Consider the following 12,688-nt stretch of genomic DNA (forward strand, 5'->3'; position numbering starts at 1 on the left):
ATTAAAATATCTCTAACTTGTTAACAAATACCACAGTATTCTATTTCCGTTCCTCCTGGCTATTCATTTTTGAGTTGAATGAAGGCATTTTCCAAGAAAGGCTCTTTCAATTTGCTGTGGAGTTATGGGGCTCCTTGGAAAGCTTATTTACTTTTGAAAATAATAGTACAAGTTAATATTAGAATCGCTTCACAATATGTCTGAGGTAATGCACTAAAATAACAAGAAGAACCTAATAACAAAGTTTTAGGAGCATTTTAAATGACAACGCAAAAGTTTATTTTCGATATCAACCCTAGTTGACTGTGAGCAGAATGTAGATTATCTTAATTACATATTTATATATTAGGAAAGCTGACAGTGTTGAGTTTTAGATTATTAGAACACTGAATTATTCAATATGTTATTGTCTGGGTAGTAGCTAGTTTGAATTTATTATTTTAGAAGATTTGGAAAATACCACGAAATGAGCTTGTGTCTGCATAAATGAGAATTGGAAATAATATTTGATAACACAATAGGTTGGTTAATTGAACGTTTATTTGCTTTTCTTGATACGACAGCTGTACTTAGACATTAAAGTACATTCTGTGTAAACAACTTTGAAATACTATATCAGGTAGAGCTGTTCAAGTATATACTGTTTTCATATTTGTGATTAACAGGTACCAAAGAATTGAGGGTCGTTAAAAAAATAGTACCCATTTGTAAAAAAAAGACGTTCACATCAAAACAACACGTAATAACATTTAAAGGCTAATAATAGTTTGCCTAATACTTCTTCTTCTTCTTCTCGTACCTGTGGTTTGGTTCTGCCCAAGTCCCACAGCACAGTGGCGTTATCAGACTTATTGTGCCTCCCACTGTTCAGTTCTATTCAGCAAGTAGTATTGTCCTTTTTTCAAAGTCCAAAAGCTTCCTTGCCGATATTTCCCTCAGGTCCTTGGGTTCCAAAAAGGGTTTTCCCAGGAGAGTCATTCTACTACATCCGAATCCTGGACACTCTCGCAGGATATGCAGAAAAATTTTATCCGCCGATTCACATCCCCGGCAGACCGAACTGTCTACAAGCCTTAGCTTGTGTATATGTTTCTTAATGAGTCTCGTTCTAAGTCCCGTCACTTTCCTAAATTTCATTCAAGCTCAACAACTTATTCGTTCTTTTCTGCAAAGGACCATAAGTACCTTTGCATGGCTTTGCCCTGTTCTCTGAGCCTAGTATTTTCTATGTTCTGACTCAGTCCATTTACCCAGAGCCTGACTACACTAGGAGATGTGCCACAATAGGGCTCCGGACCAATGAACTTCGTTTCGGATCTCCTTCTAGCGAGTTTTTCCGCTTTCTCACTTCCATCTACGCCTTTCTGTGTTGTCAACACAATCTATCTGTATTAGTGGCAGCCAGCATTTGTAAGCAGTTTTGAACTTACCTTATGTGTGCCTTAATTGCTGCTTTCTGTCAGATAGTATGTATATGAATTCTATAACCTCTAGGTACATTCTCTGCTAAACACACCATAATCGCGAAGATTTCTGCTTGAAACACAGGAGGAAACCTATCCAGACTGTAGCTTGCCTTCCGCAAACCATACCAGGCTCTATCTGTCCAGGGTGTCAATCGTTTCCTTCCATCTGCTCTGATCTTCTATTCGAGTCCCAAATAGCTTGTCCGATACTATCCCCAAAGTTAGTTCCGACATAGACATTTCCATAATCCTGGAACCGGGACTAACTCTAATGTCGTTATTGCTCCTAATATGTCCAAAGACTACATTCAATATGAAGTGCTCCATCAAAACTTTTGAAGTACTTTTGGAAGAGATACGTTTTTTAACAGCACAAAAATTTGTGATATTTATAGGTTATAAAATTTTCAAAGAAGAAAGTCCTGTTTACGTTGAAAAGTGATGCTTGTCTATCGTAACTGAAGGGCTCTAAGGGAACTTTTGACGCACTTCTTATTAATTGTTAGTAGTATTTTATGTTCATTGCTACTTCAGATTGTTATTGATTATAGAAATTGTTATAATATTGTTTTTGGATTGCTATTGAAATGAAGACGACTAACTTAGATTTTATAATAAATAACAACCAAAAATCAGCGAAAAATAAAAACGTGGAGAAAACTTATTACCATTTCCTTCACTGAGAAATGTACTGTTTTGACTGACTTCTTGACCTTGGTCCTTTGGCTTGTGATTTCATAATCATATGATCTGAATTTACGGCAACTGATGCACGTGTAAAATGCATCAGTGCGAATGGTTTTCTTCTATTAGTAACTTGTTATTACAACAAGTAGGTATTTTATCAAATTATTACAATAAATAAAGCCTTTATCTATACAAGCAGATATCACATTCGGGGAATTATAAGTAAATATATTACATATTTGCAATTAAGTTTATATTGATCGAACAAATTATATTTATGATTATAAAACACATTAACTCGTATATTAATGAACAGTTTTAGAATTGATTTTTTACTCTTTCATACTAAATAGTACCATTTTACCCACTACTGATAAATGTATATTTGGTACCGTCACTTCTTATTTTGACGAGTCGCTATTTCTATTGCTAAAATTAATTTAAATATAAAAATAATGACTGACCTACGCCCCGCTACTGTACGATTCATATGAATGTCAAAATTCAACTTCTGCGTTATTATTAGATAATAAAAAAGCGTTCATGAAAATCCTCTCTATTGGTTTTGCCATGAAATCTTAATTTACATGCAAAGAGCGGTGTCCAGAATATTCCAGTTTGTGAAAAGAAGTATAATTACAACAAATGCAATTATTTACAGCCCGTTACTGTACGGGTTCATTTATCACTGTGACAACTCGACTACCTTAACGAACTACGTGTAATAAAGATAGCAAAACGTGGTTTACGGAGGTTTCAGCGGACATAGCTCCGTGAGAAAAATAAAATAATTGCGGTACAACAATTTTATTGTTTGAATAAAAATATTATTTACAATACCGTCATGCCTTATCATTATCCGTTTCATCACGTTCACAATTTACTCGATCTAATGTTAACGTACGCTCATGTAAATTATAGAGGCATAAAAATAAATTTCAACAACACATTATGTTGTGACGGTGTTATATCGAAAGATTCTATCTGGCGTCTGTCCTGCATCCTTATCCCCTTTTGGAAGGGTCGCATGAAATGTGATGACATGATTTCCTTCGTCACAGCTCGTTTCCTTTCCTAACTATTTCGAATTATAATTTTCTTATCTATATCGTAACGGTTCCTCCTAAACTTGTTTTGATTTGTGTTGGTCAACTACCGGATACGTTCTGAATATTCACTTAACGATAAAACGCATTACTATTGAGATATAGGTAATCTCATTTGCTTGAGAAAAATATAAATTATTTTAAATAATATGACTTTAAGAACATGTAAAGATATATTGTCTAAAGTTTCTTTTTATGGTGTAGTTTTAAGTTTTTTCTTATTTTGGTATTTGGTATTTTGCCATCTGTGAAGAAATATTCGACTAAAATAATCAGTCAAGGGGTATTTTATGAAACTATGCTTTTTCTAGCTCAAAAATATCACACTGAAAAAATCAGGCAAATCAGAAGACGCACTTCGATTTTTAACGTATCAAAAAAACATTATCCATTCTAAAAACTAGGAATAAGTTTCCTTTGAATTGAATTTAATAGTTTAAATTTTGTTTGTTTATTTGTTTTCACAATTAGATATCACACGGTATTTATTCGATTATTACTTATTTCTTTTCATATGTGTAGCCAATAATGATCCACACTACCTCACAGTCCTGTTTTTGTATTAATCCTGCAGGTCCAGAAACTAGAAAATATCGACAATTACATATCGATGAAGACCTTCTTCATGGAACAAACTTCTTGGTGTTGTTCATTACAGCATCTGTAGTCGGGTCCCAATAGTGTTACTGAAGTACCAAAAATATATTAATTCAGATATTTCTCAATATCTTATTCTGGAATCTCTGATTCGAACGATATTTTGTTTAGGACAACTTTTTAACTACATGTCAAATGTCCATGAAGGCTTTAGATTTATTCATAAAGTAAGAGCTTATTATGTAGAGACAAAGTAGAATTTCTCCCAATCAACCGATACTTTTTCCTGTAGTTGTCCCTTGTCATTGTATGACTCTAAAATAATTTATTTGTGACTATTTATATACAACTGTTCTTATTTTGTCTTTTACTGCACAGGAAATTAAAGAAAAATATTTGTTGTCATTTTTCAAAAACGCTTCATGAGACAGCTCGCTTTCTTCGGCAGAAGAAACTGCGAAAATGGATTGAATACCCTGGCCAGTAATTATATTTTGCTGTCTATGGGCCCTCTACAAATACCAAGTAGTCCAATTTTTCTGAATTTCTTTCGAATTATTGTAGAATTTTGGCCAAAATCTGCTTGCTCTTACTAGGATTTTGATGTTATTCAGGTTTATTAAATACCCTCTATCTGCCTTAAACTTCACAATTGCTATTGTTTTCCATTTGGTAACACTTGTGTTCTTTTAACATCACTCCGGTGTGTTTCCTATTAACGGCTTGTTCTGGGATTTCATCCAGATGATACACTTCCTCGTCCAGGTGTTCCCATCCGCAGATGATTCATGTTCAATGTTCTAGTGTTGATAAGACTCTGCCTCTGGGTCAAATGTTTTAAGCATTTAGGCACCCATTTTGATATAAGAGTTGCCAATTCCAGACGTCTTTTCTTTTCCAGAATAGTTCAAAATTTGGTATAAACAAAAATAAGTTTGCGTTTCTGATTCAAGCGAAGGTTCTAGAGACTGAGAAAGAACGCATTAGGCTAGAATGAATAAGATGTAAGCACGGTGAACGTTTCTCCTGACATATCTACTGCGCATTTGTGGGTGGAGCTGTCTCAGATGCAAACTTATTTTTGTCGATCTGTAAATAAATAAATAATTTGACTTATAAATATTTATTACATATCACTTTGCCACTTAGTTCCTTATTTGTAAATTGTGGACAATACAATCAGTCCAATATCTATATAAATATTCAAGCTTCTAATGTAAAAGAATCAAGTACGAGTTTAACCGTTTTTTAATTGTTTGTTACAATTCAGTAATTAACTGATTTATATTAACATAACTTAATAATTGTTAATTTATTACCTTTGATATTGCTACTCAAACAAAGTCGGACAATACACCCGACAAATAAGTATTTCCAAATAAACAATGACGATTTTGGTTATTCGAACAAAACGATTAATTTATTATTTACTTAAATGTCCACATCCATATTTATACAGACAACAACACAAACTAATAAAAGTAAACAGCTTTACAATTTGATATTTTGGTGAACCGATGCATTATTTATGATTACTCCACGTACATAACTAAGTAAGTGTGTCTGTGTTTAATTTCGGACTATTTTTAACGAGGGTATTGGGGAATACACGATACACAATGGGGAGCATATTCATATACGAAGGTATTCGTACGACATATATAAAAATACACGCACACTCATATTAGAGACAACAGAGAACAGTTAGATAGGTAAATCAATGACACTAAATGAACAGCTGAGTTAATGCGTGTGGTAGACGGGAAATTTTGCGTCAACTGTGGAAACGTAAACGATAAGGACGAATCACCAACAATTAATAATTGAGTAACAGTTTGGAAGATTCAATTGTGCCTATTTAACGATTTAATTATAATTAGTTATGAGTAGTATAACTATAAAGGATATAAAGTACTTAAACGAAAAAAATGTGTAACCTATTTTCCTAAAATTTGTGAAAGATGTTAAAAATAAAATCGTAATAATGAAATCAATAAATAACACTTATTAATATGTAGTAAGTTCTTACAGTGCATTCCAAAGTAAATAGGAGTTTTGTCAAAACCGATTTATTTTAATCAAAATAGTACCAATACAGCAATTTGCATGGCCTAAAAATCGAATTAGTGTTTTATATTGTCGGTCGGGATGTCCTTCAGGATATCCGTATGAGCCTTACGCATGGCATCCATGTCCAAAAAACGCTTTCCTGTCATAGACAAATGCAATTCCCTGAAAAGGTAAAAATCGCACTGTGCCAAGTCAGGCGAATGTGGGGAGTGGTTGGCAGAAAAAATGCGAGGAGATCGGTGTGGATCAATGAGATGGTGCATTATAGTGCAACAAACGCCAACTTCTTTCTGCGCGATATTCTGGACGGGTACGACGAATATGATGCACCAAACGCTTCAAAACGCCAAGATAGAATTGTGCATTAACGTTAATTGGCCCGTGGAAGGAACTCTTTGTGTACATTGCCATTGGACTCCTAAAAGCAAATTAACATTGTCTTCACTTTTGACTTTTTCAAACATGATTTTCCTGTTTTTGACTCGTCTGGCGCTTTTCACTACTAGGCATTTTGGCGCTTGGTTTCTGGGTCATATTGAGATCACCACGTTTCATCACCAGTCAAAACGAATGCTGTAAAGGATGTTTTTGTTCTTTTTGGCCTCCTTGATGATGTCCTTCGAACAATTTTTGGTCGTCAGTCAACTTATGCGGAACAAACCATACATACACTTTTTGGTAGTCCAAATGTTCGGCCAAAATGCGATAAATTAATGTTTTTGAGACGCTCGATAACAAATTCCATGAATTCCGATGAAAATTTTGGTTTATCTTTGATGTCAAGTCATTCACGCACAGTGTTGATGGTATCTGCAGTGATCCAGATTTCGGTTGGCCGACATGTTGTTCATTATTTATGTCCTCACGAACGCTTTTAAACTGCGTATACCATTCATGAACTTTGCCAAGGGATAAACAATCATCACCATAAACTTGGTTAAACGATTGAAACGTTTCGGTAAAAGTTTTAGCAAGTTTAAAACGAAACCCTTTGTTCGATGCTCATTTTTGTACCGATGTCACAAACATACTGTCTCCGCTTCTATTCCTCCAAATATCATGAAATTTTGACAGTACATCAGTGAAGGATCTACCTTTCCCAAGCATGTAATTGCAAATAGATGACCTCATTAGAAATACCTATTTTTTAAAAGTCCTTTTTTCAATGATTTAAAAGTTGCTTCTCGTATAGCTATGCCAAAAGTAATTATGATAGTTTTATTCATGCTTACGTTTACTAATATAAAGAACTAAGTATATTTTGCATTTTGTAGTGGATAAACCGTGTTGTGGCATACAGCTAACAGCACAGATATCGTGAAGTAAACATGACAATCAAAATCTTAGTATTGCAAAAAATTAAGTTGCCGCTAAGGAAAGTACAGAAAAGTATTTAATGCCAGTTGGAGAACTTGTTGAGAATTTTACAAACAAAAAAGCTGTAGTGGATCCGTTACTTTAATTCAATTTAGAGATCCTGTGTACTTGACATAGCTGTTTTACTTTTTATTATGCAGTGCTAACAACCTGGACACTGTTGTAACATTTTTATTTACAATTTCTTTAAATTATTTTGCCTTTGGCGGTCAAATTAATGAAGAAGTTAAAAGATATTTTAAAAAACGTTCTTACCTTTGCATAAGTTGATGCAACAGGTGAAATTTTATAATAACCCATGTTTTAGCAAATATACTGACAATAATATTATTCACTCGCATTTTAAAACTGGGACGATATTTCCATATCACACAGTGTTGTATTTATTTATAACATCATATAGATATATACTTGGAAGTGAAGGTAAATGAGAAGCATTTTTCTACGTAATTTGTAGCCTACATTTAAATTGTATTTATAAAGTTATATTTCTAAACACTTAAAATATCATTAAATTTTTCATTCTACGTTGCACCCTAAAATTAAATTCAAAAGCATCATCTATATGCATTTCCTACTAATAAAAAAGATAAATTCTCCAAAATGTTACTTAATTACGAGATTGTAAACATGTTGCCTGGCACGTCACCATCTTTAACCTCGGTAAAACAGTATATCTATACAAATGAAATCTACTATTTCCTAACAACCTGTTTTTAGACCTCAATAAAACTCCATTTCGGCCTACTTTAGAAACATAGGCTTATAACAATCGTAAAATTTTGTACGGAAAGACACTACATCTTACCGTAAAATATGTTAGGGAAATCCTGGGTTTCAGGAACTTTTCCAACTCTTTGTTGACTAATAAATCCTGGAAAGATAAAGTAATTCCCCACGGTTCGCAGAGGACGACGAGTAAATAGGTAGGTACGAGGAAATAGACTGCAAAATATTACTAGCGAAGTTTTACTTGAAAATGTAAAGTGTTTCTTTCTTTGGAATTTAAAGGTAAACGTTAAAATCTTTCAGATATTTCATACTTCTTAAATTACAAACGTAACAAGTTTATATGATTTAATTATTGCAAGGGCTAGTTAAAAAATTCGAAAAAGACTCGAGTATAAGTGATTTACTTTGACTGTGGGGTTGCCGGTGTTTAAAAAACGAAATAAAATGACGCTTTTAACACTTGTATCATAACTGCTTTAAATTAACTGTGAATATATGCCTATTACTGTGCTAAAAATAATACAGAATCAGACTACTGTAAGAGGTGTTCAGGAGCTAAAACGAACTCATTTGATAGTCTATAAAATGCGTTTAGAAAGATACGTATTTTTTTTACTTCAATACATCTCCTATTTATTTATCTTCTAATCCGCTTTGATACATCCTGTACAAGATAATGGGTCCGCAATGTCTTGAAATAAACCTTGTAAACAATTCATTACTTTAGGGGTCTAAATTAAAAAGTGAAATAACCCCTTATATACCCTCAGCCCTAAATCTAGACTCACAATTTACCCCAGGTTTACTGTAGCCGTATAAAAGCTTCAACAATTTTCTCGCCAATCCAAATGACGAGGCGCAGACAAAAAAACCATTAAAGAAATCAGTTTTCGATGGAGAATGTAAACGACCTTGTTATCTGTAATCGACATATTGAATCGAGCTTCACACAAAGAAAACACCACTTTTGCTTACGCAATTGACACTTAATAAAATAATTAAATATATGAACTGCGCCAGTTTATGGGGTTTACAAAACTGAGCCAGAAACACGGGATGCAGCAAAAGTAGTGTGCTTAATAAAAATAGAGATAGTAAATTATATGATAAATCACGCAAACTTTATTACGATTACGGATATATACTTTGCCTCAACTAAAGGAATCAATTTGAATTAATTAACATATATTTATAATAAGATGCCTTAATAAAGACCCTTGTTTACCTATTGATAAGTATCCAATGAAGTGATTTGGTCAGAAGTAATCCAAAAAATCCTGTTTTCTTGTAAATGTTTGTCAACGCAGAATTATCATCACAAACTTTTTTTTGTCTTACTAACGATAAAGATTGACACAAACACTAAGATTAGGTAAGTAAGCGAGCATCAAACAAAAAAAAATAAGAAAAAACTTTCTATGCAATGCCGCTACATGAAAATGTTAAAGGTTTGCACTAGTTAATTTGAAATGGTCCTGTATATTATCACATATATCTGTCGCGAAGTTCGCGCGCTCCTCGACGTTCTGCTGACGGTAACTTCACAGGCACTGCCTTGCGCTTTGCGCGCGTAGTACGAATTCTAGCTTTGGAGCTTCGGCGAAGTAAGTATCGAAACTGGACGTCGATTTCAACGCTAGGAAAGCAGAGGACGGCATCAAAATCGCTTTCCACGGCACGTCGTGTGGTGGAAACCAATTTTGAGCGGTATTTCGTGGGCACGTGGACAAAAGCGAAGGCTTTTCGGACAGCGCAGTCGATCTTTTGGTCCCTTTCAACAAGAGTATTAAGTGGAAAAGTCCCATTCGAGACAGATTTTTGTACAGATTATCGTGTTTGACGGTGAATTTTATTTGTTTTAATAAACTGTGTGTTACACTGGCTCTTTTTTGTTGGGCCGATTAAGTCGGGAGCTTTTATTATATGGTTTATTGTCGCCGGTTTTTGTAAGAATTCAGGGACTGTTTAAGTAGCTTCGTATTAGACCATATCAGTTTGTTTGCGTGGAAAAACGCTCGTAACGAAATGTGGACAGTTTATGTTTGTTTTCCGCCAATTACATTTGGAGGTTTTTTAGTTTTTTAAATCTTTACCTTTTAGAAGAAACGGAATAATAATTAAATACGAAACAATACAATGCAAGTTGATTCATATTTTCATTTGTGATTCATGGCTTAAAAAAATTAAAATTCTTATTGAGCAGGTACTGACAAAAAATGTAGGTATCTAAGTACTACTTAGAAATTAAAATTAAATAAAAAAAGATATGTCTTGGATATTTCTTTGAAAGTATACATTATTTATATCCTGTATGTATTTCACTATGTCTAATTTACTAATTATAAGGAAATGATCCTATGATTCCAAAACTGAGTGTTTAGAAAAACAATTGAACAAAAATATATGAAAATATATGATAATCATATGTTGAAAGCTCTCTATCCAAATATGTAAAAATATATAGAGTGTTCTGAAATTATAAGAAAATTATCTACAACTTCGGCCAACACTATTTTTTTCTAAGTATGAAAGTAAGATAAGGGGGGAGGATGGTGTAGACTGTTAGGTATATATATGAACTATGTACACCCTAGTAACGAATAATTATGTAAAAAATAAAAATGAAATATCCAAAAAGTACTAAGTATTCAGCAAACTATATAGGGTGTCCCATAAGCACATGACCAAAAAGGTACTGCGACATTCTTTGGCTCAAAAGAAGTCGATTTGATCTAACTTTCATCAAGAGAAAATGTCTGGTTCCTCTGCTATTGACGGTCAAAGTTCTTGAAAAAAAATGTTTTTTGTAATATCTGGAGAATGTTACCATGGATTTTAATGAAACTTACTGTGGACTTGTTCCTAAGTAAAACTCATGTTTTGATGAAGCAATCGCGTCCATCTTGGGCCTCGAGCTAGTGGTAAATTCTTAAGTGTCTTGGTACAAGAATTACCAGAACTTTTTATTTGGTCGCTTTAACCTTGTTAAATTTTTTTCTGTGGGGAGTCTTGAAGAATAAAGTTTACGCTACGAATCCCAGGAAGAATTATTGCGTAGGATTCAAAAAGAGGCGGACGTAATACGGAAAGATCCAAAAATGTTGAGAATGGCTCAATTCAATTTCAATCGAAGGATCCAGCTATGCATCCAGGAAAATGGGGGGCATATCGAACATGTCTTGTAATTCCACCATCATCTATCGTATCTATGTAACTATCATCCGGTTTCAATAAAGAGAATTATGTCTTTCCTAAGTACGTCTTTACATTTTTTGAGTGTTAACAAAAAATAAATCTAATGAAGTAAAATGATGTTCAATCCGTCGCATTGCGACAGACTTTAAAGTTGCGCCTTAAAGTTACTTATCCTAGGTAAAAGAATTGGCAATTATTACACAGCCACACAAAAAAAAAAGTTGGGTATACTTTTTATGCGACATATATTTTTCGTAGTAATTTGTCCTCCTGAACACGAATCTGGCGTCAGAATTGGCCCATCACGTCACAATTTTTTCCTAACCTCAAAAAACTTGTGAAAAATAGTGAAAATTGATGAAAATTTACTGGGAAAATTTGGAAAAAAATTTATTTCCACATCAAATAGTATATTTTTATGTAAAAGACTCTGCTGAATTCAAATCCACTATCAGAATTGAGCTAGAACGTGTGGTTTTTTTTCTAACCTCAAAAAACCGAGCAGGAATCGCTATTTTCAAATTCTGAGCGGATTTTGACCAGATTTTGTATAAAGGGGTTTTTTGGGTCGCTGATTACGAATATGAATTCACATTGTAAAAATGATGTGCTTGTTTCCATGGGACAAGAAAAGACAAAAAAAGATAGTGAGACAACTCCGTTGCCCACCGTCACCACGTGGAGGTGCCCTGGATGCAGACACAAGACCAATTGACCTTTAAGCAGCAGGTATAACAGTACCTATAAATGTTAATATAATAAAAATTTTATATTTTTTATTATATTGTAAACAAGCACATCACACTACACATCATTACATGTGTAGAGTCCTTAAGTCATTTTTTTAAGCGAAGTCACATTTTTAGACGAAGTGGAATCTTTTACCTTGATTTATGAAAATCTGGCTCCAGATGTGTGATTAATGAAGGTGAGATCAACCAGCAATCCTTATGATACCAAATTTTACTGAAATCGGCGGGTTTCAAAAAAGTACACCCGCCATATTGGATCAGCCATCTTGAATTTTTACAATGTGAATTCATATTCGTAATCAGCGACCCAAAAACCCCTTTGTACAAAATCTGGTCAAAATCCGCTGAGAATTTGAAATAGTGATTCCTGCTCGGTTTTTGAGGTTAGAAAAAAAAACCACACGTTCTAGCTCAATTCTGACAGTGGATTTGAGTCTTTTACATAAAAATGTACTATTTGATGAGGAAATAAATTTTTTTACAAATTTTCCCAGTAAATTTTCATCAATTTTCACTATTGTTCACAAGTTTTTTGAGGTTAGGAAAAAATTGTGACGTGATGGGCCAATTCTGATCTCAGATTCGTTTTCAGGAGGCCAAATTACTACGAAAAATATATGTCGCATAAAAAGTATACCCAACTTTTTTTTTGTGTGGCTGTGTTATTATTAGAGAAAGCTGCTTCTTATAAAAGGGAAGATTTACT

The 12,688-nt window shown here is 33.7% G+C and overlaps 1 protein-coding gene across 1 annotated transcript in view; it reads right to left on the reverse strand.

The window, feature by feature from the left end:
* The window catches only part of LOC108908322, a 112,931-nt gene extending 103,362 nt beyond the window's left edge, over positions 1 to 9,569 (reverse strand). The window contains exon 1 of the mRNA XM_023454267.1: positions 9,261 to 9,569. The gene's annotated coding sequence lies outside the window, so the exon portion shown is untranslated. The remainder of the gene's footprint in view (positions 1 to 9,260) is intronic.
* Between the last annotated feature and the right edge of the window lie 3,119 nt (positions 9,570 to 12,688).

This window comes from Anoplophora glabripennis, unplaced genomic scaffold (assembly GCF_000390285.2).
Source record: "Anoplophora glabripennis isolate ALB-LARVAE unplaced genomic scaffold, Agla_2.0 scaffold196, whole genome shotgun sequence".
Lineage (NCBI taxonomy): Eukaryota > Metazoa > Arthropoda > Insecta > Coleoptera > Cerambycidae > Anoplophora > Anoplophora glabripennis.